Source organism: Hylaeus anthracinus, unplaced genomic scaffold (assembly GCF_026225885.1).
Source record: "Hylaeus anthracinus isolate JK02 unplaced genomic scaffold, UHH_iyHylAnth1.0_haploid 27361, whole genome shotgun sequence".
Lineage (NCBI taxonomy): Eukaryota > Metazoa > Arthropoda > Insecta > Hymenoptera > Colletidae > Hylaeus > Hylaeus anthracinus.
Genome location: NW_026535166.1, coordinates 1 through 27,634, shown reverse-complemented (window position 1 = coordinate 27,634; position 27,634 = coordinate 1). Strand labels below are relative to the sequence as shown.

General features: G+C 45.9%; 1 long non-coding RNA gene across 1 annotated transcript in view; it reads left to right on the top strand.

The window, feature by feature from the left end:
* Window positions 1-23,841, top strand: part of LOC128893347 (uncharacterized) — a 75,274-nt gene extending 51,433 nt beyond the window's left edge. Inside the window, exon 3 of the long non-coding RNA XR_008461312.1 lies at window positions 23,479-23,841. This is a non-coding gene — a long non-coding RNA (uncharacterized LOC128893347). The remainder of the gene's footprint in view (window positions 1-23,478) is intronic.
* Window positions 23,842-27,634: the final 3,793 nt, after the last annotated feature.

Below are 27,634 nucleotides of genomic sequence, written 5' to 3'. Positions count from 1 at the left end.
TCGATGGAGTTATGTCGTTTTATAGCAGGGGTAGAAAATGTTGTGAGAGATTGTTGGACATTGTGGCATAATGAATGACGAATATGAGTAAATATTCTTTCAAGTAGAAACAGAAGGTTATGGTCAGACGAGACGAGGAAAACACTCGTCGCGGTATCAAGCCTTGAATGAAACCTGTCTGTCAATGGCTAGGTGTTTCTACTTATTTTAGAATTTAATTTAATATAATCGAGTTAGTAAATATATACCAAGAACTGAAAAAAATAACCATATCATAATGAATGACGAATAGGAGCACTCAGTCCTCCAAGTAGAAACAGAGATTACTGATCAGACATCTCTCGTTGAACCTCTCGTTAAACCGAATCACACACGTGGTCCAACATGCTTTCAGGATCGATTTCTCGAAAACAAAGCCTCCTGCGAAACGCTTCTTCACTCCTTATACTATCATTACTCCCACGCTTTCGCACCACCGGAGATTCTCTCGTCGTATTAACTCCTTTCGCCACAAACAATCGCTCGTCCCGTTGCACGGCGTTCGCGGGCTCAGTCCGTAGAGCCCCGGGAGTTGTACGCGTGGATCGTCTATATTTAAAGGAACGTGCCCCGCGTATCAGAAGCAGCCGTGTACCGCCACTTATTTCGTCTCGTTGTTACGGGTCGAAACGCGCCCGTATTCGGTATCTACGTGAGCCGTTACGCTGCGAGAGCACGCAGCTGTACGTTTCCGCGGGGATAGGTTGAAGAAAGCACTAAGGCGGTACCGGGGGGTTTGTTTTATGACCGAGATGAGTCTACGTGATCGGACTCGGCTGAATCCCGGTACGTTCGGGACAGGTTTACTCCTAAAACTTTTTTAGGGGCCATTCCGTTTCGACACCAGTCACCGTTCTACGGATTTGATTTCGGGGGAATTTACGAGGCCCTCGAACGTCGTTCGTCTTCGAAACGGAGAGCGCGTTTAAGCGACCCGAGGAGCGGCGAGGCGAAACTCGTAGCAGTTCGACTCGATGAAATTAATCATCGTGGGTGGATACTTTTTCGGCGAAAAGAAAATTAACGAGTACTTCGGGAATTTCTGGAAAAACAAAGGAGACAGTTACGATTTCTAAGGAAGAGTAAAGGTGGCGAACTTGGTGCAGTTTAAATGTAAGAATTGAAGCGATACTATTTAATTAGTAGTGAGATAAGAACACGGTGACCGTGATAAATTATACTCGGCAATTGATCTTCGACTCCCTTTACCACCGAAAATTACACCGATCCACTGAAATTATTTCCGCGAGCTCCGTTAACGCAGTTTCGACGATCTCATTTCGCGTTCGGATAATCCAGCGGTTGTCGACTTAATCGGTCCGCCGCGGTGTCTATTAAGCCGTTTAATCCGAGGCGACCGAGTTTCCCCGAGTGAAATTTTCGAAAAAGATAAAACAACGGCGTATTATGCAGGCCAGCTCGCGCTGAACTCGTTCGCTAGACGTATACCTTTGAGAAAAGCGCAGGGGGCGGGACGAAAAAAAGAAACGCGAACACAACGAAGTAATATTTTCTACGCCCTATACGCGGCGGTGACTTTATTACGAGCTGGCGCGCAACAAAGTGCACCCACTCGCGGTCGTTCATTTCCGTTCATAATGTCTCTAATGCGGCCGTGGTCCGGGCTATTTCTAGCGGAAGGCTTTTGTCCGACGTTCGCGCACGCCTCTGTGCCCGAGGCCGTACGCTATGACACTGGAACACGTGATAATCGCAAACGAAACTCGAACATGGCTGCCGCGTGCCTGGAAATGCTTATTCAACGAGCGGTATTCGAAAAAGAAACGAACGGCTTCGTTTACTCTTTGGCTGTAACGGAAAATTCGAAGTGCGAGATCAAACACAAGAGTAATTAAAATAGTAGTTCGTATGTAAACTAGAGGAGACTGATCAAAGAAAGATTTTTATAAAGGAACCAAAGGATTTTCTTGGTTTCCTTGGTTTATCCTTCAAAGTTGGATGCTGGAGAATTGTGGCGATGTGTAACAAAATAGAATTTTTATTCCATTGAGCTATAGATTATATAAAACAGAATGAAGTAGTACCAAGACGATCGTAGAATTAGAAACACGTGATATAGAATCGTGTATTCTTGAATTTGTCAAGAAGCCAAGAATCATTTTATGAAAAATATTACCAAACGCACCACTCGGGTGCGAAAGGCTCTGAACAGATTCAGAGGTGGCGGAATCTCGACGCTGATGGGTATCTCGTGTACTTCTTTCCGCGCGAAAACAAATTTCGAGGGGTATCGGGATCGCAAACGCGACGCCCGTAACCTTTCACGGCGCGTAAAGCCGAAACATAAACCCGAACTCCGCGAAAATTTAATCAACGTCCCCGTATGATATATTAGCGACGACGGGGTTATTACTATTAGCAGAAGAGACCGGGGCTGTCCCACCTACGGATTAATGTACTTACGAAGCTGCGCGAAACGATAAAACGGCAGCGTACCGACGCCTAAGGCGTGAAACCTGGTCTGCGTGCTAACACCAGACACTGAAGAGCAACTAGGAGAATATTCTAGGTGCGAGAAGGAGAGAGTGTGCGTGGTGGAATGCTGAGTGCGAGGGATACGTGTTTTGGGATCGAGAAAGGGGCTACAGTGTAAACTTGGGTATTTTATTGATAATATCTGGATACAAATTATTTTGTTATTATTCTATACGGGGTGTCCCAAACGGGTGTTTGGGATGTTCTTGAACAGGGTGGTTCGAGGGGTGATTTGAAACAACTTTTTCCTTAGCGAAAATGTTGCCCGAAGCAGGCCTCGTTCAAAGCATTAGTACCATAAGGAGGCCTTTCCTCGCTTCGTCTGATCATTACTCGATGTTTCTACTTGGAAGAGTCTTTACTCCTATCCATCATTCATTATAGTCTGATTACTCCTTCACTTCTCAATGTTTCTTAACTAACTCGACTGCATAAACTGAAATTCTAAAACAAGTAGAAACACCCAGCAGTGGTCAGACAGGCGTTCAGAGTTCAGTTTCCTTCTCCCTTGTCTCGCTTCAAGACCATGGGCAGGCCTGTCGTCGGTCCCCATTCTTATTTTCTGCTCAGTTTCGCGCCAGACCGTTTCGTTCGGTCGAAAACCGTCAGCAGGCGTCTGCTATCGATGGCAGAGGCTTCCGAATTTCAATTATCTCAGGCCTATCCCGTTCCGGAGGTGGGGCGTACGGCCCGTGCACATGGTTCGTCGACGCGATGAATTCGATTCGGCCCCTATCCTCGGTGCCCTTATTTCTCCCCGACAGACGGGCGGAAAATGCGCAGGGAAATCCAGAGGTCGACGGAATCGGCGCGCGAGGAGAGCGAGAAAAGGAGGGTTAGAGGGAGCCTCCGTCTATCGTCTTTCGTTTCTGGGGAACGAGCGATCGGGGGGAATGAAAGAAAATGGAAAATAATGCTGGGCTCGCGAAGGGCCACGCGCTGTAAGAGGCACGAAGCTTTGGACGACTAGGGAAAACGACGGAATGGGGAACCGATAGAGGGAAAGAAGGAACGACCGTCGAGTGACGAGCTGCAGCGTGACTTTTCAGTGGGCAAGGCGAGCCATTAAAGCCGCTCGTGAAACAAAGCTTCGTTATAAACCCGGAGGAAATGCCTGCCATCTTCTTTGCTTCGCTTTCTTTTTTGCTTCGCTTCTTTCGCCCGAATCGTTCTTTCCATGGATAAACAGGACGAGAGATTTATTGCAGGAGTACACAGCCATTTATCTAAATAAATACGAACGAGAGTCCTTTGTGGACGAAATTTTCTTTCATAATAAACTTGCTGTTTCTCATCCACTCGGTATGCATCCATAGAAAAATAACGTTCTTTGTATTTAAAAAGAAAATCAAATTTGAAGAGATGTATCAAAAGCTCCATCTATTTCCCCAACTTGAACACCGATAACATAGTTAACACTTTATTTACCAGGAGTCTATTTATACCCTATTTATATTTTAATTGCAGTATTTAGCTTTTCGAATTTATTCACTGTGTTGATGGTTACAATGTTCAGTCAAGAATTATTGTCAGCCACGATTGACATATGCTACTGTAGAAAACTCTATTTTAAATTAAAGACTGTTTCTAAATAGACCGGTATATAAAGTGTCAATAAATTCCATGAGGTATACCTTAGAATTAAATAAAAAACTCTATCGATTTTATTCTACGGTGATCGGTTCGTCCCCCAGACGAAAAAATTCTCAGATTCACCGTGAACTCGTTTAAACGAATCGCGCCGTTTCTTTGTGAAAAACTTCTGCAACCACCAGCCCCCGATAACTCGCCGACGTGGTCCCTCGGAAAAACCGCGTGCCGGTGCCAAAGCCTTACCAGAGACCGTGTTTTCCTTTCGCAGAAAGCCGTTCGACGATTTCTGCCTCGAAACGCTCCTTTTCGCTCGTTGTGTGCCAGACGCGCGAGAAAAGGGATTCGGTAATTGAACGCTGGAAATTGTCCGCGCCTCGTGAAATTAATGACGGGAATTTTAAAACATCTTCCCGGTAAAAATGAAGCGTTAAGAACCGGGTTCCTCTCCTTTATTCTTCTTCTTCTTCTTCTTCTTCTTCTTCTTCTTTTTCTTCTTTCTCCTCTTTCTGCTTCCTTTGGAGACATTACGAAGTTGCGAACGAGACGCGGAAGTTTTTTAAAGTCACTTCGTCTCGCGGGGACAAAGGTCGGGGCTCCTCCGAGAATAATGGATAATCGACGAGCTCCTTGATTCTCTATTACTGCAAAATAAAAGAGCGATTCGTCTCGGGCCAGACTCGAATATCGGCTTTTCCCTTTTATCCCCGGGTGTCTTTCTCTCGTCGTTTCGCCGGGGGGACGCGGATTTACCCCGGGAATTTTTCACGAATTTTCAGATCACAGTATTGTATCTTGTTTTCACGTCTGCTTAGCTAGCTCCTCCCACTTAAATAAAATTTAAGGGAAAAATTGCACAGTAATGCAATTATTTATGCGCTCTTCAAATTCTGTAAGAAAACAATTTTGCATTCGCTCCGTTAAATGGATGGCTGAGTAGGACACCGAACTCAAAAGCTTTCTTAAATAGTGCCTTTCACGTGCACTCGATCACCAGTTACCTCAACACCTGCCAATTTAATACCATTCGCGACCCGGCGTCGAACGCGTCGCCTCCTTATCAGTCCCATCATCCCCTCAGACATGGTCGACACAGACGGAACGGGGGGTCGATTTACCCGAGAATAATCGGCAGTCGATAGCAAACGAGTTCGCGGAAAGATAAATGGGACTCCCATGTCCAGCGACGCGGAAGATTTCCCTCAGGTTTTCATGTATACGAGAGACGTTTGACGTACGGATACGTTTCACGCCGACACGAGCGTAAACGCGAGTTTCGCAAGGCACCGCGCCGGATTCCCACGCGGATAGAAGTTCCTCCGTCCGCCGTCTCCGCTTACGCGAGCGTACGCCGGCCAAGATGGGAATCCGGGCACGGTCATTTCGACGAAAGCCGCATACGTAGGGGCGCAACAACGAGCAACGATATAGGGGAACGAGCTCACGGCACGTTTGGGAGGATACGGACGCATTAAAACCGTACATCGGTAGATTAAAGTAGAATGAATCGCGCGCGGTGCATTCGCGCCGGCACCGAACGAAATTAATTTCGCGGCTCGGCGCGGGAATACGTGCTACGCGGGCGGAAGTAGATCACGAAAATAATCACGCGAACGCTGGATTCCCCGCGGCGTAAACGATGACGATCCACACGGTCCCGCGGGTACGCTAAATATTTGATCCGGGACAGGGTTCTGTACTTTGGAACGATCTTTATTCCGAGAAGTTTCGAGGATGTTATATTCAGATCTTGGGACGTTTGAGATAGGTTGAGGAGATTCGAATAGGGTTTGTCCAGATATGAGCACGTTTAAAATTGTTTGAGGAGATTCGAATACGTTCCCTTCAAATATGGGCACGTTTAAAATTATTTAAATACTGCCTGTACAAGATAGACTGGAACTTGTAGTTTGAACATGCATAAGTTAATATAATATACAATCAGCGTCACTTGGTTCATTCTCCCCAGACTCCTCCGGACTCGTATCAGATTTCCCTTTCAAAATGAAGCCGTCGCAACACTAAAAGCACCGAACTTTCACGGATCTCCCACGAGTCGCTTCGGCACGAGTAATGGGAAAATCCGTGCCGGCGCTTACCGTAAACTAGCTTCCTCGATTCTTGTTTCGCGCTCCCTACGGAGGATCGAATCGGTCTAGGAGTGGAGCTATCGGCTGCCCCCTCCGCTGCCAGGTGCCTCTCTCAATTTACAGCTCGCGAGGGACAGATTTCCGCTTTAAAACAATATCTCGGAGACCCGTCGCGAAACTGGATATCGAGGCCCGGAAGGGGACCGAGCGTTATTTTTTCCAATATGCACGGAAACGACCCCGTGGGGTGGGTCAGCTAGATGAGTACAAGAGGGGGTGGCTTTCAAGCCATGATACCTCGGCCGCCCCCAGGGACGTGTAAACACCGAAGCCACTCGACGCCCTGTCAATCGTCGCCCGTGCGACTTTGCGCCTTCGACCTTCGCCACGGTTTTCCTTCTTCTTCTCACGCGTCCACCGCGAGACCTCGGTTGACCGTCTTCGGTGTCGGGGCTCGAATTTCACGGACAATGGACTGTCCGTTCTCCTGCCTCGACGGTCTCCGATTCGAGGGAAATCGGAAATCCGTGGGAGAAACGGGAACGAGACGCAAACACTCGTTGCCCGTTTCGTTCGGCCGTGGAAGCTTTCAGGGTTCGATCGAGGGAGAATTTCCACGGTGCTGATGCGCCGTCTTGGACGACGGGGTGGCGAGACCTTCGACCCTCGTCTGGAACATAAAATTTTCTGCTCTTCTCGATCTCGGCGTCGAAAATAGGGGGTTTATAGTAAAAAGAAAACAAGTTGACCTTGAAAATGAGGTTCAAGGTCGAATCCGAGGTCACCGTTGGATTCCTCGTTAAAAGTTACCTAATGTGTGACCTTCGTATTTTTTTTTTTTTTTTTTTTTTTTACTAAACTCGCGAGATATCTAGGAGTTTCCACGCTTTTCCCCCACCCTGTTGTGTCAAAAATGTCGGAGATCCTTGAATGGGGTGGTTCGGGGGCTGATTTGAAACAACTTTTTCCTTGGCAAGAGTGTTGTCTGAGGTTTCGTTAAGGAGATATTAACAGAAAACTCCGACTCATAGTGTACTCTACGCTACCGTGGCCGTCTAGCGAGGAGCCTATGCTACTGCGGCTGACTAGCGCGTAGCCTATACTACTGCAGGTCGGGGTTTTTTGTTATTATCTCCTCAACAAAGTCTCGAACAACATTTTCGCTAAGAAAAAAGTTGTTTAGAATCATCTCCCGAAGCACTCCTTTCAACCTCTCTTGATCTTCAACAATTTTTGGAGGTACCTGTACATTGCCCACAAAAATTCTATCCAAAAGTTTGAAAACATTCGACCCGTCGTGGTAGGTTTATTGTCAAGAAATGAATAATTTCGTGGGTAAGCGGCCTGAATCTATTACCACTTAAACAGAACAGGAAGCTTACGAAAATGGAAAATCGACTTCAAAGAGCAACCTACATACTACTATTTATTTAGAACCTCGACAAAAGCCATTCATCGATCCCTCGGCGACAGTATCAACTCCCAAATCGTCATCGTCGCGTCATTCGACTCGCCGTCATTCCAAAACCTCGTCTCGCAATTTTTCTTTCGGCCCCGTCGCCTTCCCTCAGTCGCCATGGAAAAAGAGGGCGGTTTCACGCCAAGGCGGAACTTTTTTGCGGCTCCGCGATAAAACCCAACCCCCCCGATTCCACCCTCGGGGCCGTTTTTTCTTGATTTAATCCAGGCTAATGCTATTCTTCATTCTTCTGGCTAAAGGCGCCTTTTTACCCGCCGCGAGCTAGTGCTCGACGAAACTCGCCCCTCGAGATTACGACCTCGCACCCCCTTCCCTACCCCCTGCCCATCCCTTCCCTTTCGTTCATTCTCACGGCGAGACGGCGGAGAGGCGGGAGGGGCGGGACGAGCAATCAGCGTTTTACAATTTGCCAGCCGTGGAGTAATAAATTAGGCGAATTTTATTCGCGCCCCGTATAACCGCGTTAAATATTTATGTTTGGGGCCGATAGCGACCAGGGCGAGCCACCCTACGCTCCTGACCATCCGCTGGACCGCGTGTTAAATGCCTCGTCACACCCGTTTCGTCTACGCGAGACTGTGGCACGCGACCCCCCCCCCCCCCCCCCCCTCAAACGAGGGGTTGCGAGAGGACGCGCGCCAGGGAAACGATGTTTCACTCTGGGAATTTCCCTTTTACGTTGCCGCGTCACTTTTTCCTAAATTGCTGGGTCATTTGAATTTGTCGATTATTCAACGCCGGGACACAATTGTTTTTTCTTTCCTTTTGCTCTGGTCGAAATAAAGAGCGTCTTATTCGAGTGATAATTATTTTCCAAACCCTCGTAACCAATAGAGTTGTCTCTGACAAGCTTAAAGAAAATGTGTGCTGCCATGCACAGCGTTTAAAAACGAATTTGATGGGAGTGGAATTGAAAGTCGAAATTGTAAAAAAATATTTCCTCTCCCCTAGAGTCAATAACACCTGCGTTTCGTGTAGCAGTTAGAAGCCGGTGGTCCGGCCTCCGGCGCGTTCTTAAATTCGAATCGATTATCGCGTATAAACGTATGCATGAAAAAACAGTTTGTACACGAGCGCGATGGGCACGTGGGGCGTTTTCATCGATATCGATTGACGCGCGGTCCCGTGTGTCAGTTCGTGCGACAGGAGTGGGATGAGCTCGTTCGAAGGGGGATGTCCAGGGATGATTCCGCGCGGGGTTGGCGTCCCCGACCCGACAGGGGGTTCGTTCTATATTTTATGGTGACCAACCCCCGCCGTGGGACGCTGCTAGCTGGGTATATCCATTGGCGATAAGGTGATAAGCTCGAATGTATTGGCTCCCATCAAATCGCGCGCTTTACTGCTCTACCCTATAAACGCCGCTCACCCTTTCCGCGGTTCGCAGCGTACTCGGAAAGAATATTTCTCGCCGTCCAAGGATACCGAAATTTCGGCCCACCGTTTCGACCACTGTTTTTCTTACTTTCTCGGATGGGAAATCGCGATGGAATATTTATTCGAAACCGAACTCCAGCGGGGCTCGATATCCATTCGTTTTTTAAACGGTGTAGTCGTTTTTAGATTTTTGGAGAAATATTGTTACGCGAAATTGGACCGCGGGGGGATATCGTAATCGATTCTTGTACGCGGTGGCACGAACACGGAAAAAAGATTATTGTTAACGCGTCGCGTTTATGAGCTATAGCGACGGCGTTTCATTTCACGTCCGTCTACGTAAATTTATTTGCGTAACGTATTTATTGCGCCGTAACAAAACACGATGCGATGAATCAACACGGGACCAAATGAAGCATGAACCGCGGAACGGCATTGCACGCGAGCGAAATGTTATTCGAAATATTCAGTTTGTTGGGTCAAATCGACACGTTTTGTTTGTACGCAGTTGAATCAATTTTTATTGTATCGTATAGGTTTAATGCGTTTCATTCGTTCATAGACGAAAGCACATTCGACCGTGGATAAAAGTACACACACACGCGATACTATAGTAAATGAAAATGGCGGAATGTAGCATCGGTGAAAATGTAGCATTCCGTTGTTCGCTTGAACGAAGCGAACATTTTATTTTTTCAAGTGCACATCGTTTCGAGCAACGCGTCTCCGAAAACGGAGTTCCGCCCGGTCCCAGAAAATACACATTCACACAGAAAGTATTCTAACCCTTTATTTACGGGCGGGATTTACAAATCCCCTCCATTTTCTCATGGTACTGTATTAATTATACGCTTCGAAAATGGTTGCGACTCTCAAGTTAGTTTTTAATTGTTGGATAGGGCCACAAGCTTTTTTTCTTGTAGAAGCTTGCTGGAGACAACTCTACAGGGTGTCCCAGAATTAGTGGAGGAGCCGGAAATAGGGGATAGCCGAGACGATTCCGAAGGCAAATTTCTTTTAATAGGATTCAAGAGGTTCGAAAATCATTGCCATGTCGAAATAAAATATTGGAAACTATGGTTTAATCCTTTCGGCCCTAGTGATATGTGGACATATACAGGGTGTCCGAGATTTTAAAAACTTTCCAGAAATTCGATAAATAAAGGGTCAACGAATTATAATGGTTGATATATTATCGGACAGATGAATATTACGAAAATATTAGCAACGTCCCGCTGACCTCGATGTCCCTGCCGGACTTCGCTCGTTATCGAAAGGCGTTTCCGTGATCTCCGTCCGTTCCCGGACTAACGAGTTTCCCTTCGGAAAGATTCATCGTTTCGGCGCGGATAACGCACGGAAAATTGAACCTCCGGACGGTGCAACGCGGCCGGGATAAAATTGCAGATAAATTACGCTTGAATTTCCATCATCGGACGGGAAAACGCGAGCGAGAGGAGCGGGGGGCGGGAGAGCGCGGGGGTTTAGAAGATGGAAAGGAAGAGCGAGAAAAGATAAAAAAGATGGCGAAGAAAGAGGTAAAGAGATATAAGGGGTTGCGTCTGGTTCGCCGTGAGGAACGCGAGGCGCCTTGAGAGCCAATAATAAGTAAGCCAGCCGCTCGTTAGGGGTTGGTTAAAAATACGAAGGAAGACTGTCCTCCTTTTCCGCTGCTCTCCTTTTTCTGCTCCCCTTTACTTTTAGGGTTCTCCGGGCACGGGAGAAACACCCGAGCAGGGCTGGCAGAGAGCCGCGGAAAATAATGGCCGCTCGTAATCGACGGCTCTTTTTTAGCCTGGTTAAGACTCAAGGACGAACTCACACCTCGCTCGTTTGTACCAGGAGAACGCTGCACCCTCGTAAATAAGCCACTTAATCGAACGTACCGCCCCCCTCCCCGGAGCGCCGCTGGAGGGCCAAACGCCTCGCACCGGAAAACGTCACGGGGGTTTCCTGTCGCGAATTATCCGCGATTTCCGCGCCGTTAAAGGGCGTAGTTTTCATCGGCCGAGGAGTCAGCGTTCTTTGGGAATTTATTCCGTGCCGAACGGTACGATCGGCTCGTTTGAGGTCATCCCATAAGCTCGTGCTGAAGACTGTGTCAATATTTAATAATAAAAAGCAGTAAAAATGTAATAGCGTCCATAGTTTAACGTGGATGAGATAGTTGGTACTTGGAATAATTATTGTTTCTTAAGAGAAGGCTAATGGGAAATGAAAAAGATTGAATTGCGAATTTCAGGCACTTAAAGAGAAAATATACAAAAGTTGTACATAATGTATGTTTCATTAATTATATAATGAATATAATATTAAGTATTTTCTATTATAATAATATAAATATAGAAAATATTTAATAGAAAAAAAGACTATCCCAGAATGGTGAGAAAATATTATAAAAAAAAGTGGAGAGATTACCTTCCTTTACAACACATAAATAGTATGTTTCACATATAAATTCGATTATCAGAAGTATAAGTGGCACGAACATTTAGTACGACCTAATATTATTTATATTTCATTTTGCAAAACCGCATACACCACCTGACCACGTTCACCATGCATCTGTTATATTATTCTCACACCAGAAATTCCTAAAATTCGCATTCCAAAAAAAAGACTACACGCACGGTTCTTCCAATATACCTCGACAAACCATTCGTCGTTTCTTCGAAATGAATTTCTACGAAATGAATTTCTACGAAATGAATTTCTTTCACGTTTTAATCGACGCCACATAACCGCAGAAAAAAAAAATTCGAACGATCTCTTCTCCGCCACCTTCGAATATATTCCCCGTCGGGTAAACACCCCAAGCGTACGCCTGCAACGTCGCCCCCGCGTACCGTGCCAAAATCCATACGCAAACGGTGAAAAGCACCGCGTCGCCCGCTAGATCTCCCGAGATTACCGAGATTACGTAATTGCTGGCGCGAGGCCAGATAATCGCGGCGATGGGTTCGATCGCGTCGCAAAAGAGATCTCGGTCGCGCGACAGTACGATTGATTAGGCATTAGCCTGTCGCTCCTTTAATCTTCTCGTTAGGGGCAGAAGCACGCCCTCTCATCCTCTGTTTGTGAGGTTCGTAGTCGAGGCTCGGGGAGAGAGAGATAGAGAGAGAGAGAGGGAGAGATAGAGGGAGAGGGAGAGATAGAGAGAGTGAGAGGACGGATTGCCAGCGGTATCTCGGTGGTGACTTAAAGTGGCCGTAATTAAAGATGGCCGTTCGAAGAGTGGGGGATTCGAGATCAAGAAAGGCTCGGGTTAGATTAAAGAGATGACCCGAAACGCAAACAAAAGCCTGAGTGTCTCGAATATTTTTTTTTTGTCCGGCATTCCTTTCCACCTTTTCCCGTTTCTTTTTTTCTTCTCTCCCCCCTCGTATTTTTCGTACCCGAAGCTCGTCTTTCTCCACCCGCATCGCGTGGCCCAGTTCGACGGACCGCACGCGGTCTCGGCTTCGATTATTCTTATTCGGCCGTCGTGCACGTGCGCAGACGGTGAAGCGGTGAAGCACGACCTCCTTCGCTCGACGGCTTTAAATTACCTTCATTAAGTGCTCGCGCGGTTTTTCTGCGCCCGGTGTCTGAGAAAGTCATTAAGATCGACTCGATATTGGGTTCCGTCGGCAAAGGTAAGCTTTTACCCGGCGGCTGTTAAGAGGGAATTGATTGTTAATAAAAGGGAAAAGAAACACCGTTTCCCGGGCTCTCCTTTTTTCTCCCTTTTACTCGCCCCGTCATCGACAGGACGTCGTTATCGGCGAGAACTCCTCGGAATAATCTCGATCGCGTAATGAAATTCTTGTTGCGCTCGCGGAGCGACGGGAAGAGTCGCCAGCAATGGTACAGTGCGCCTCGCGGACTCTCGAAATAAAAGGGAGTAAATGTACCTAAATGCATTTTAAAATACCTTGGGAATTTTTTTTCAAAAACCAACATGGTAATTTTGTTAGAGATTTTGGAATTAAATTTGCCGTGAAATATATGTTTTCAGCGAATTAACACGTTGGACGCCGCGTTACCCAATAATGGCTGACAGGACTTTTCGTTATGGAGCTACAAAAATTAATTCCGAATGTGGGACGCTAATGAAATTGAATCGCATAGGATTCGTGCACTCTAGAAATGCTAAATTAACTAATCTTCAAGGTATCGAGACGCAATTTTAATTTCGTTAAATTTTCCTGACATTCAGCTTGGCGTTTGTGAAAAACGCAATGGAAAAATAATAAAAGCTTCCGAAAGATATTCTACTCATGCCTTAAAGTGCTTTAGAACTTGTCTACAACACTTCCGGTGAGACATGCTCTATATTAAAAGAGACCTAGAAACACGAAGAAACCGATGACCAACAGAAAACACCGCTAATCGCAGGATTTTCGCGACAGCGTATTTCGGGACACCCCGAGCGCGCGTTTTTCTCTATTTTTTTCCCCCGTAGCGTAATTGAAAACGTCGACGCGGTACGTATTTCAAAGGTTGGCGGCCGGCCGCGATACAGCCCCGGAAATTTTCCTAGGCGGCGACAAAAGGTTTGTAATCGCCTCCATCTCCAAATTGGATTTTTCCAAGCGAGCTCTCACGGTCGACGAGTAAGTGCCGTGTTGAGCTAAGGATTTATAAGGGAAACCCCGTCCGCAATATTCGAGAACTTTCAGAACGACTTTACTTCTTAATAAGATTCAACGTTCCAAAATGAAATTCGAAGCTGTACGTACGACGAAAGTCGTTTAGTGGCAGCGCCCGCACTTCCAGACGAACTTTTCCGCGCGAAACTTTCAAAGCTTCCTGCGTTATTTTCCCTAACCCCCACCCGTTCTTCGTTTCCTTTTTGTCTCTGCCTCTTTATTTTCTTTTTTCCTTCTCTCTCTCTTCTTTTTTCTTTTTTTCTTTTTTAATGGTGTTTTAAGAAGAACGCTTCGCGAACTGACGCTGAATGCATTACGACGCTTTATGCAAAGTGTGCGCTCCTCTTTCGAGACGCGACACACATACTTCGACGGGGGGCCTTCGCCGGAAGCTTCTTCAAAATGTTTCCCTCGGCGTTGCGCGGACCTCCGAGCAGGAAGTCTCGTTTGAAGCGGCGTCTTCGAAAGGAACGAAGCTACGTATCGGAAGAGATTGCTCGATAAACATTGAGAGACGGTGTCGATTAGTCTTACCGTATTGGCTTTGAGAAAAATTTCGCGATAAAGAATCCAATACTAAAAGAAACATTTTTCTATGGCAGTGGGTGATCTTTAACCGGGCCTCTTCGGTAGGTTATCTTTGGTGTTTAAAAAAGTTGAGATATGAGATGAAATGGCCTCTGAAATAAATTATTTATTATTCAATGGCCAACAAAAATTTTGTCGATTGATAGTTGACACCATCCTTGTTATTGAAGAAAGTTATTGTAAATATGAAAAGTTATGACTGTGCCAAGTGCTTTGACACTTAAATTTAAGATTTTTCAAAAAGTGAACGTCTCACGAAAAAAAATTTCATATCAAAGAATTCAATGCCAAAAGAAACATTCTTCTATAATAGCAGGTGCTCCCAGCAGAGCCTTCCCAATAAGTCCTTTCTAGTATCAAATATACACACTTACTTCAAATACACACACACACCATGAAAAAGAATTTCATATCAAAGCATCGAATGCCAACAGAGCCATTCTTCTATAACAACAAATGTTCCCCATTAAGTCCTTTATACACACTTCACTAATTTATACAATTAAAATAATTTTGTCCAAAAAGGTAAGCCCTTTCTTTTCCGTTGGCGTCCCTCCCCCCGCGTCAGCTGGCAAGAGCATACTAACTTTGCACCCCGGTCTGAACAACTCGCGCGAGTCGGCCGGGGGTTCATTGTGTACCGCGTGTCCCCGTTTCCGCAATCGGTCCTCGCATTCGTCGCGTCCTGGAACGTGAAATTGACTTCTGTTCACGGCGGGGAAATGATTATCGACGGATCCCGATTCATCCGTCCAACGGGGAAACGCCGCAACGATCCCAATAATGTCGGAAGTTTCCCCGTCGTGGACTTCGAAGACCATCCGGTCCGCGGTTTTGCGACGAACTTGAGCGGATTCCGGATTCGGACGGCGTCCATAATTTGGAGTTTCGACGACGTTTCGGGGAGAAATTCGACCGGTGCTCCGGCGGTTACGTGCTGTACTTGTTACCCGATGAACATTTTCAAAACAATCCACGAATTCAATCGGGAGCACGTCCTCGATCCAGGGATAATGAGTTCTCCGTAGGATGGATATCAATTGAGGTAATTTTCCTGTTGTATTATTTCGTGGGCGTTATTTAACGCAGGATGAGAAAGTTATTTGGGGAATCCTTTGGTAGATGTGTAGGCCACTTGTTTCTATATACTTTCCTTCAGGTGGGGCTGTTTTGCGAATCTTGATCGATAGGGATAACTTCCTCTGGAACTTTTCATTGATTTTGGAAATTATTTCCAATTCTTAAAATGTTTAAGAGGTCTGAACGTAACGGTACGTTCTATTGATTTTAGAAATTATTTCAAACTTAGAGAAAATTTAAGAGGGTCAAAAATAATCGCTATGTCGAAGAGAAATAATCAAAAACATACAGTCAGTCCCATGAATATTCGTATTTTCCATGTCTATTAAAGAAATCTGTCTAAATAAAATGATAGGTTTAATATTTTTAAATAAATGATTCATTACAAATATGTACACGAGTAGACGTTACACTTGCATGTATTAATAATTCAATGTTTCTTTAAAAATATCAAAACTATCATTTAATTTAGACAGATTTCGTATATCGTTTACCCGTTCATAGCCAACCTTTGGTACAATTCATTTCTAAAAAAAGAATTTCAAATTCAAATAGAAAACAGTATAGATGCACCGAATAAAATGGAACAAGAAACTCGCGTATTTCCCCACCGCTGCAGAAATTTCTGTAACCTTTGGAAAGCCGCCCGTCCCCTGCAACGTTCAAGGACTCCCCTGTAGGCGGAACTTCAGCCTCGTATCCCGCGGAGGCGAAACGGTAGTAATTTTTCTCGCGCGGTACATGAATTTCACGGAAGTATTTCCATCGGCAATCGGCCGTGGCCGGTGGTCATTGAGCGGGATGGCGAAAATAAAGTACCGGGAAGACCCCGGCAGGGCGGTCTCGAGGAATCAGAGTTATCGACCTCGTGCGCCGCGGAAGGAAAATGAATGGAACAAACGCGGTCAGGCGAGGGGGGATAGAAGGAGAACCGGGGCAACGAGGAGGAAGTACAATCGAATGATTCTGGTTCGCTGATCAATTTTCTACGCTCGAACCTCTCCCGTCGGGTTATCCATCATGCGGCATTTGACCCTCGGTTTTCTTCGATTTTTCGTAACCTTCCGGGCACACCATTATTCCCCTCGTTTCTGCCCAGTCGCGGCTTTCCTTTCCCCTTTTTCGCCCTCGACTTGTCTCCCGTCGTCGTTCTTCTATACAGACACGTAAACGTGAATCGCATCGTACCATCGATCCTCTGGATCATTTCTTGAACGGTGATCGATCGCTTTGCATCATCGAAGCAAGGTTCCGACAACTAGGGATCTGTTTAGCGTATGTTTTCAGATGTACAGGCTGTCCGAATAATATTGAAGGACCTTGAGAAGAGTTTGGGAGGTGATTTGAAACAACTTTCTCCTTAGCGGAAATGTCGTCCGAGGAACTGTTGTGGAGATATCAACAGAAAACCCTGACCAATCGGAGCGCGAGTACGCCGGTGGAGTGGCCGCGGTGCGTAGGCTCCTTGCTAGACAACTGCGGTCCGTAGGCTCCTCGTTAGACGGCCGCGGTAGCGTAGGGTACGCTATCGGTCGGTGTTTTCCAATAATATCTCCTTAAGGAAGCCTCGGACGACATTTTCGCTATGGAAAAAGTTGTTTCAAATCACCCCACGAACCTCTTCCAAGGACCTCCAATATTTTTGGGACACTGTATTGCACCCGAATGCTCAGAAATTCCTCTCCGTATTCTGTCATTCTTCGTTCCTCTTCCAGCCTTCTACAGAAACCAATAATAACCAACAGAATCACAAGGCCTTCTTCTTTCTAACCAAACTTCGGCTCGCTCGTGACCTTCCTGGCCAAAATCGCCCAATTTCGATGCCCCCCCTCCCCCACCGGCGCGCAAATGAGAGCGCAGACGTCGGACGAAACGATTCGTAAACCGACGCGTGTATGTCTTTTCGGGATTAAGGCGGATCTCGAGGAAGTTTGAGGAAGAGATTAAACTTACCCGTAACTTCTGGCCCTCGTGTACCTTCGCGGCGACTCGCAACATCTTGGGAAACTCTGGGGCCGCAATTCTCCTTCTGCAATCAGAAAAGCCAAGACGTCACCCATTGCGCCGCGGTCCCGCGATGATTAAACGCTCTCCGCCGAGTTGCGCTACCATTTTTGAGATAGCCGCAACATTACTCCGGACGACGTAGGTTCCGCGATACAGAGAGAATAGATACGCGGCACGTTACCGCAGGACGTCAGGGGGTGGGGGGAGGAGGAGAGGGTCAGAGCGTACCGTAGTCTGCTAGGATTCGTCCTCGGGGACGTATTTGCCAACTTACGTCGCTCCTGGGGCCGATAGAGTTCACGGCGTACGTGGATGCAACGCGCGTGTAAAATCTCTACGACGCTGTATCCGGATCGCGTCGTTGAGCGCAACGATTTGTTTCGTGGAATTGGCGCCACCGCTACACCCGAGCTGGGAATTGCAATTGCCTTTATTGAATTATTCATTCGAACGGAAGATGTAGGAGGATAAAGCCGGGGATGGTTTTCGGTTCTCGGGGTTCCTTTAGGGAAGCTTCTGGTTCTTGTGCATGAATACCGTATTGCACTCGAATGGAAGGTGGAAGAGGATGAATCGTCGTAGGGATGGTTTTTGGTTCTTGGGGTTTGCGGAGGGAGGGCGTGACTCGTCAGTAAAACGTCCCATATACGATACGATCTCTCGTACGACTTGTCGTACGATTTGTCGTACAACGATCTCTGTAATTCTTATCAGAAATTTCTAGAAGCAACTTCAATCGATTCCTGACATTTCTGCGATAAAAATGATACCAAACACGTAATCGTGCTAATATCTTGCACCAAATGTGAAAGGTTGCATCGCGAACCGTTTCGTCGTACGACAGATTTTTGACATGCCCAACTTCCGACCGATACAACGCCACGCACCACAAGACAATGCAACTTTCATTTAAACGGTCAAAGGGACTCGTCGAAGTGATCGTCGTACATGTCGTACGACAAGTTGTACGACGGATCGTAGCGTGTATGATGCGTTCTAGACACTGGGATGTTTCGAGTTCGGTCGGGAACGGCTTATATTAACGAATAAGTGGGATATTTTCTGAGAATATGAGAGGTAAGGATACCACTCATTTTTATTATTTATGCTTTCTGAGAATTCTGTGAACAATTCGCTACCCTTATTTTCTAAACCATATTTCATTTTTGTTAAATAGAACCTCGATACTCGATCCTACGTTTAATTTTATTTACCATTGCACCACAGGATCATCTCACCACTCGAACCTCTTTCCCTCGCCCTTTTTTCTAACCCCTTTTAACCCTTAATCCAACGTTTAAAAACCACCGAAATTCTCGCGAAGAGTCGAAACGCGTGCACGCGAGACCACGTGGCGATCCCGTCTCGAAGTCGTCGAACGAGAGAAAGAGAGCCGAGAACGTGGATGACGCGGGGGACGAAGCGTCGAGGGGGCATAGGCGTCGCGACGCCGAGCAACACAACCACACCCTTCGAAGGACCCGCTGGATCGATAGGCACACTACCCTCCGTTAAAGCAGAAAGAGGAAAGTGGCGAGCGAGGGACGAAGAGAAGCCACGGGACAGAAAGGGAGCAGAGAAAGAGGATAAGACAAATTGCCAGAGATCTCACCGCGCTGCTTCTGCCGCTTTCTTTCCCTTCGCCCCACGCCGCCGTCGCCCTCCCCTCAACCCTCCCCCGGAGAACCAACCCCCGTTCGTTTTTTCAGCCAGTTACCTGCCATCGACAATCGACGTCGCGCGAAAACTTCTTCCGCGTCCTCGTCAGACACGCGCGGCCTTTTTCCGCGCGTATTTTCAATCTCGCGGCATATTGTTAAAGTAACGAGGTTACCGGAGCAAATTTACGGTAATGTCGTAATCGAGCGAGCCATACAGGAAGAGGGATACGAGTGCTCTTAATCGAGTTCCGACGGCGAAGACTCCCGGTTAAATTGATTTTACATTCGAGAAGAAAAAAAAAAAGATACGTAAACAACATTTCGAGTCGAGCTGTCGATCGCGAACGACCGATTATAATTCGCCTGTCGCGCGGTACTCTCTGTCCTTGACTCGAGTCCTCCACTAGCGGTCATCTCTGTAAATTAATAATCGCCAGGGGATGGGTTGCAAGAATTAACTGTCGCGTCGATGCCGAAAGTGTGGTCTGTATTTTTATCATAATCATCAAGAAACTTCGAAGGATCCAAAAGAATAATTTTTCAAGCCCGTGTAGTATCCCCTATTCAAAGAATCCATATGCAAGAAAAGAAACAAATGAAATTATTCAACTTAATTTTCATCTCATCGAAAAGCTCCTCTGATCACTCTCGGCTTCAAAATAAACACACATTTCGAAAACGTAAATCAACCCAGATTTTTCCGAAGGCTACTGATTGTAGTTCTAATAAGGTTAATACATTCGTCGTCAACGAGGACTTTTCAGCTCGAGGGCAATCCACTTTTCACCCTCTGGTAAAAGTTATGAGAGCGTGCAATTTCGCGGCGCGTTTTCGCGCCGGCCTTGTCATGTTCTTCGCGGCTTTCCACCTGTCCTCGTGGAGGAGGATTGTTCCACTGTCGACCAGGACGCGACACGCGACGCCACCGTTCATCAGGAGTCACGCGCCGCGGACAGACACCGACTGCGCCAGTTCCGAGAGGAAAGTAACTCTGGTGTTGAATTCGTAGGGGATGATTTCTATTGATTCCCAAGGCACGGGCCTGCTAGCCGGGTAGCCTTGTTAAAACACATTTTGCCAATGTCTCCACACGAAGAAATCGCGTGTAAAAATCTTTCCGATATTTCTCTCGATCTTCGCGATATTTCTTTCGATCGCGTTCCTGATGGGGGCGTATTACGCGTCGCAGGGTTAATTCGCGACTGCCTTTTCTCGGCCGAGGTTCGTTAGGCGCGTTGAATTATTCCGCGCATCGAAACGATTGGAGGCGATCGGTGGAAGCGGTCGCGACGTAGACGGCGATGAACGGCCGCTGGGAGGTAACGAGTTTTAAACGAATTGCGTTATTAGATAAAAATGGGGACAGGCGATCGTTATCGTCGAGAGATCAGGACGGGATCCCGTCGGACGTGATTTAACGACGGGGACGGATGTAATTGGAATTCGATATCTAAGAAAATTCTGTTCCAGACCAGTTGCCGTCCTAGTAATTTGTTCGATTCGATTACCGACCCCTTTCGACGTTGGAATTGAAAATTATATATCGTATTATTCCGCTGGTCGTCCTTTGATCGTCGTCGTATAAAAGAGTCCAAGTCTACGGTAAATGGAAATTTGTTAGGGGAGCGAACCAAATATTTTGTTACAGTGTGATTAACGCATGAGTGTTTTATATTAGGCGTAGAAATTAATTCTCTGTATTCGCATTCAATTATTCAGAAGTCTAGTGTAAATAGAAATATTTACCAAACGCCTGTTTGTTATATTCTCATATTTTATTTATCTGAAATGCGTGACTCTGGGACGATTGAAAGTTAGATGATCAGATGGCACAGGAACGCAGAATTATTTCTACACCTGATACGTATCGAAACTTCAAACTCGTCACTTTTTCATATAGACTCTTATTTTAAACAATCGAATTTTCAAGTGTCATTATTACTTGGATCCAAACGAAAATTGAGCCCATAATTATGAAAGTGGTCTAAATAAGTCAAAATAAAAAAAAAATGAGTTTAAATTAAATTAATTCAATGTAATGTTTCTGTTTTCAAGAAATAAACGACTCGGACCACTTTCATAATTACGGGAACAATTCTCTCTACCCATCTCGTAAATATTCATACTCCGTGCTCTCTTTAATTGCAAGCACGGTTTCATAGTTCGAACGATATTCGAAACGGTCGAGTGCCGGATAAAAACACGACACGTATCGTTCGTAATAAGAAAGAGCAGCCGTCGTCGTCGTCGCGAACGAGAGGACGGCCATTCCCACGAAATCGTCGCGGTCGTGATCCTTCCGAACAACTTCTGAACTCGTTTCGAGTTGCCCGGGCGATTCTTTATTCTTTGTTTCCCGGGGCCGCTTTATATCCTTCGAGTCTGCGAAAAAATGGACGCGCGGGAATCTCGGCAATAACGAGCGGCCCTTAGTTACATCAGACAGCCCCGACGCTTTCCTAATTCCCCTTCAGACGTGAGAAAAATCGTCCCTGGGATGCGGGAGGCCCCTCTTCACGGGAAAAATTGCTCGGGAACTCGTTACACCCCGGAGCAATCGATTCGCGAACGATTCGTGCCGATCGATCAGCCGTCGTTGCTTGAAAGATCGAGATATTCACGAAAATGATCGACGCGCTCGTTGTTTCCTGTGAAAACGTTTTGGAAATTTCACGTACGTTTCAATTTGTTATAACGGACACGGTAATGTCTCGTTAGAGGTACAAATTTGTCCAGAAATATGATGGTAAAAGTTTTACAATAAACAAGTTAATAATAAGAAAGTTTCATCGTTGCATTACGTTGTTTCGCCGACGTGCCTCGGTGTTTTGGTTCCGTCTTCTTTATTCGCTGTCCTTGTCTCCGTTCGACGGGCGTCGTCAAACGTCAAAGAATATACGAACTCTGCGATAAACGCACAAGGTCAGTCTCAAGTTTGTGCGTTTTACGAGACATTACTATATTTTTGTTGCTTGGTATAAATTGGAATGGGACTTGTACGAAAATTCGATATCTAAGAAAGTTACTGATTATCTGGCACTAGACAGTTTGGAATATTGCTTCAATTCTTCGTTTACCGAATTTCTCAAAAGTTTTTAAAATCTAGCCGTCCATCTTGGTCATATATCTCAAAAGAAAAAGAGCTTATACTGTCATCTAACAATTATAAAGGAATTCGAAAGTCGCAACAGGTTTCAAAGCATTCAATTAATTTGACGGGAATTACAAGTCCCGCCAGTGAATAAAGACTTAAACTTTGATAAAAATTCCTCGAATATTTATTTAATCTTCTTTCTTTTTAATAAAAGTATTTTCACATATTATTCTCTTCTACATCTTTCCAGCTTGCTAAATAGTAGTACTCTATTTTTTTTCTCAACAAACCATCCTTTAAATCGTAGACTTACGGCCGATGAATACTCCCGGTGTCTGTTCGAGGATCGTTAGAAATGATCCCCGCTTTTTCAGGCTCGGGAAGCCGCGCAAGAACCCGCGCGGCGTCGCCATAAGTTTTCCTGGAGAATAAATCAGTGACGCGGCGCGAAGAGAATGGGAGCGGAGTGTCTCGGAGTCCTCGAGTCTTCCCTCAATTTCTCGCGGGAAAACTTTTTAATATTTTTGCGTGTCATATCCACCCCTCCCCTCCTGGCGGTGCTCCCAGATTTTATGGCACGTAAACGGTTCATGTACAGGGTGTATCGCGCGGCGTGACCCACTTCGGGGCTGAACTGGGAACGCGAGAACAATGGAGAGGGCTCGTACGAGCCTGCGTCCCGTTTGAGGGCTTTCCAGAGTTATTATTTTTTTTTTTCGCTCCGACAATTCCCAATTACGAGCCGAGCTGTAATCGATTTTGGTGAACTGGTTAGATAGAGTGCTCTGCGGTTTCTTGTTATTAGATTACGGATTGTACGCGTTATGTAAAGTAATGTAATAAATATATGGTGAACGTAACCAAAAGGTACGAGAGCTTATGGAAAATATCGATATCGTTGTAATAATTGTAGAATATATTCAAGATACTTTATGTAGATTTTATGTATTACATTTTATTTCGAATACAAATTTAATACCTCCATCAGCATCATCCTTGTAAAAGCGACTTTTAAACACCTTATGGAAAACAGGGATGCTTTCAACTTAACAAGCTTCGAAATAAAAATAAAAAAAAAACATTTTCTCAAAATTACACCCAACCATAAAAATTCTCCTGAATTCGAGTAAAACGTTTCTATTGAAATTTTTCACTGTGTCTGAATTCTTTAATAAAAGTTTTATTCCTCCATCGTCGCCACCCTTATGACAGACGATCTTTGAAGTTACTGTAACGGAAAACAGGGATGTCCACGATCCAACAATCTTTTCAATCAAAATAAAATTACTCCACCATAAAAATTCCCCCGAATTAGACTGACATATTCCTATTAAAATTCTTCCAGGTACTTTGATCGATCGTCGTTGGTCCCACATGTCGGTAGGCCTGCGTCTATGTATAGAGGAAGCCACGTCGACGGCGAGGATTAAGGGCGCGTTTAAGGGCTGTTTACGGTTTTGCGGACGGCCAGCCATAAGCCCGCGCGCGTACCGCCGCTGTGCCTCGGAATTTCGGATGGTGGTTTATGGATAACGGGAAATCGGGATGTGGGCCCGCCGAGGGAAACAAGATAAACGCTCGTTGTTTGTGCTGGCTGGATTGCTTAAGAGGGAGCAATTCGAGGAGCCAGGTCTGCCGGTGCACGCGGTAATGCACGGGTAAGTCATTGTAATAAGCTTTGTCTACACGCTGCTCGAGCCGGAGATTCGATGCGTAATAGGATTTCGTTGCGTGTTAATTCGACGTTCCTGGCTTAATTGAGACCGAACGCCCGATGGATGAAAGATTAATTTGATTATCGAACTTCCGACGATCCGGGGGGATCACTTTAACGCTATGCCTCATCTGTATCGCTCTCGCGAAATTGATACCTTCCAGAGCAACGCCACTTTCGATCCCGGGGATTTCGGGGATCTTCTCTAATTTAGTATCATTTCATTCATAATTCGTTTCATTCCATTTTCGTTAAAAAAGGCATCGCGAAGTACCCGTGAAAATCGCAACTTGTTCGTTTCTCCAAGAAACGTATACAGGGTGTCCAGAAACTCGGAGACGGAAATGGGGGGTAGCTAAGACGATTCTGAACAAATATTTCCTTTGCGAAAATGTCGTACAGTGCTTGGTTTTTGAATTATTAACGAAAAACCACGGACCAATCACAGCGCTCAACTATAACGCGCGCTCAGCTGACTACCCCGCGGCGTAGCCAATCCTGGCTCGAGTCTATCCTTTCGCGGTTGAGCGCGCGTTACTCAGGCACTATGATTGGTCGCTGGTTTTTCATTAATAATTCAAAAACGAAGCATCATACGACATTTTCGCAAAGGAAATTCTGCTTCAGAATCGTCTCAGCTACCCCCCATTTCCAGCTCCTGCAAGAGTTTTGGGACACCCTGTGTACAGCAACCGATATCTCGTTGTTATCTTTCACGTATCAACCAGAAGCGCAGCCGCGCGTAATTAACGCGAGCGTTCAGTCACATGTAAAGCAGCTGCGGTATTTGCAACAATTTCCTCCGTCGTCTAGCGTTGTTAACGCGCACGTGTTTTCAATGTACACGTCGTCTCGCGTCTTAGTGGTTCGTTAAGCGCGAAAACTTATAATTTCCACGCGTCTCGTGGAGCAGCTGCGCACACATCTCCAGGGCAGGGTACGTCATTGTTTGCGACGCTCGACGACTGTATAGTAACAAGCTCCGTGTCTGGATTGTTTACCGTGAAAGCAAAGAAAGCGTCCATTAATGGCGCGCGCCGGTTTGGGAAAATACCGCGGCGGATTCGGCCGAACAAAAATTCTACGTGTTTGTAAATACGACGGACGTCCCTTGTAACGAGGTATCGGAGTGGAAGGCTCGTTGTCCGATAAAAAAAAAAGAGCGTTTTCAAGTCTTGGGTGTAACCGTCTCGATGGTCGAGCGCTTCGAGGATCAACGTCGGTCAATAATTGGTGTTTGGATAACTCGTTTCCTTGCTGTGTTTCTTTTATCGAAAGTGAGAGGGCGGGGACTGTTAGGAACTGAAATAGATTCGCGTTTTGTTTTAGGTATTCTACTTTTTTTAAGAAATTCAAAGCTAAGGTTAGTTCAAGGACTTCATTGAAACTTTAAATTTCACTTACTACGGTCGGTGCAAGAGGTATACGTACAGCAACCAATTTCAAAATAAAATTAATAAGACGAGAAACACGAGGTCAACATTAAACATAATAAACTTACGCAAATTCTACTCTAAGAATATTCAGGAACGTTGGTTAATTATTTCGTCCCTTAAAATTTATTAACAAAATAAATATATGAAGTTTTATTTTGAATTGCTTCCTGTACGAATTGAAATATTTTATTTTCATGTTATCTTACTTGAATAAATAATAATTATTACTCTCGTTCCATTTCTCTTGTTCCTCTTGTTCCATTTACGAACGTCCAACCCACGTTATTTCGCGGAATTAGAAGTGCAATAAGGTCTGAAAAAATCTCTGAAAAATCAAAGCGAGCCTCCGGTCCGTAAAGATTGAGAAACCCTGACCTGGTCCATTACTTCGACACGAGATCCACGTCGGTTCGAGAGTTTATCGACGATCGTAAAGGGAGTTTGGGGAGAGAGGGGAGGGGCGATAGAAAATGCCCTCGAGTACCGAAAGACGGTCATCTGCTCGCGAATACTTAAGAAATGCGAGCAGCAATATGCGCGGGGGCGTTTCATGTTTGCGCGTGGATGTTCCATGGTATCAATGCCGAACGATATGCTTTCCGTCTGTTGTGCGACCGAGGAATGTGGAACGGGGTGGGCCGCGATCCTGAGAGATTGAGTTAAGTTCAACATAGAGCAGTATTAAACACGCATATCTTGCGCCTCGCGTCGGAAGTCTGCGGTTGGGAACAAGCTATTAACGTTATGAGACGCTCGTCGTCTCGGCTGGCGGCTTCTCGGTCTCGCTTGGAAATTTCTGGGACCGCACTTGACTCCTCCGTGTCTTCCGTGAGCTGATAATCTTGTATTTATCGCATTCTTTATTAAGTTACCAAACCCACTTTGATGAACGAACATTGAGAGCTTCGAAGCGAACACCTCTCTTCCAGAGAAGTAAGGAAAGTAAAGAGTTGCGTGTAAAATATTTTTCAGGTGGAGCGATTAAGAAAAACAAGTAAGGCTGACCTCCACATGACCTTGGGGGTTATCGCGACTATGCTACCTCACGGGAACGTAGAATTTTCTGCTCTTTCCGAATCCGAGGTCAAAAATATGGGTTTCTATTTAAAATATCAAAGTTGACCTTTAAATGACTTTGAACGTGACTTCCAAGGTCAAAGGCAAAGTCACGAGAACGTATCTCCCTCGAAATAAACTTCTATGGTTACCGAGAAATTCTACTGGGGAATTTAAAATGGTCCACCCTGTATATGTGTAATTGAACCTATCAAATGAAGAAAGTGTGTGCCGAGCACTTCGGCCGTAAAAAAATCACGGAACGTCGCCAATCGAGAGCTGCGTCGATGCGCGTTCGTCTCGAAAAAGGTCAACGAACAGCCCTGCCGCGCGTCGCAGCATAATCCGAAGTTTTCCGACATAATACGCAATAACAAAGGAGTTACGTAGCACCCACGGAATGGCGGAATCAGATTTTCCCTCGGACTCGGGGCGTAGATTGAACCCATAACGAGCAGGACGTGGTGTATTAAGCTCGCCGAGGACCAAATCCCTTAAGCCAATTTACGTAGCTAACTCGGCTCGCAACCTTATCCTCTCGCCTATCCAGCGATAGGTAACGGTGAAAGAACGCGGCAAGTATTAAGGGCCCTTCCAGCGGCTCTTTCCCGTATTTCCGCGGCGCGAACAACAGCCGCGGGGCTCGTCGGGGAAGTTTTCATCCCTCCCCGACGACGCGCCTTATTAAGAATTGGAAGCGGAGAGAAAAAAAAAAAAAAAACTTCCCCGAAAGGATCCCACCGTCTAACGATCGCGGGATCGGTCATCAATCTTCCCGGATGGTTGCGAGCCCGGCGGAGCCAGCGTTCCACTTGCTCGTTTCGGTCTTGACTCGATGGGTCTTCGTTGAAATCGTAACTACCTCGGGGAAGGGAAAACTTTCTTCGCGCGATACTCTTCCGATGCGGGTTCCCGCGGTGCGATTCAGGATACGCCCGAGGAGCAGCGTGTCAGCAAACTCGTCTCTATTTTAACACGAAAGTGTTTTATAGATAAGCGGGGTATTGGTGAACAGTGTGACGCTAAAGTGTGACGAAAAAGTGTAAAGGAAAAGCATTACGCTACGAGTCACGTCTATTCTCTCGGATCTCTTTCTCTTTCACTCTCTGTTCTTTTATAACCGACTTCGAAAGGGAGGAGGATACTCAATTCGACACGTATATTTTTTTTTTCTACGTTCGACGCTCGACTCGAGCCAAACGTAAACACGGAATAGACGTTATAACAAATCTTCTACCAGAAGAAACCAATGAATCTCCTCTTTGCACACCAGTAGAGCGGTGCACACAGCTCGA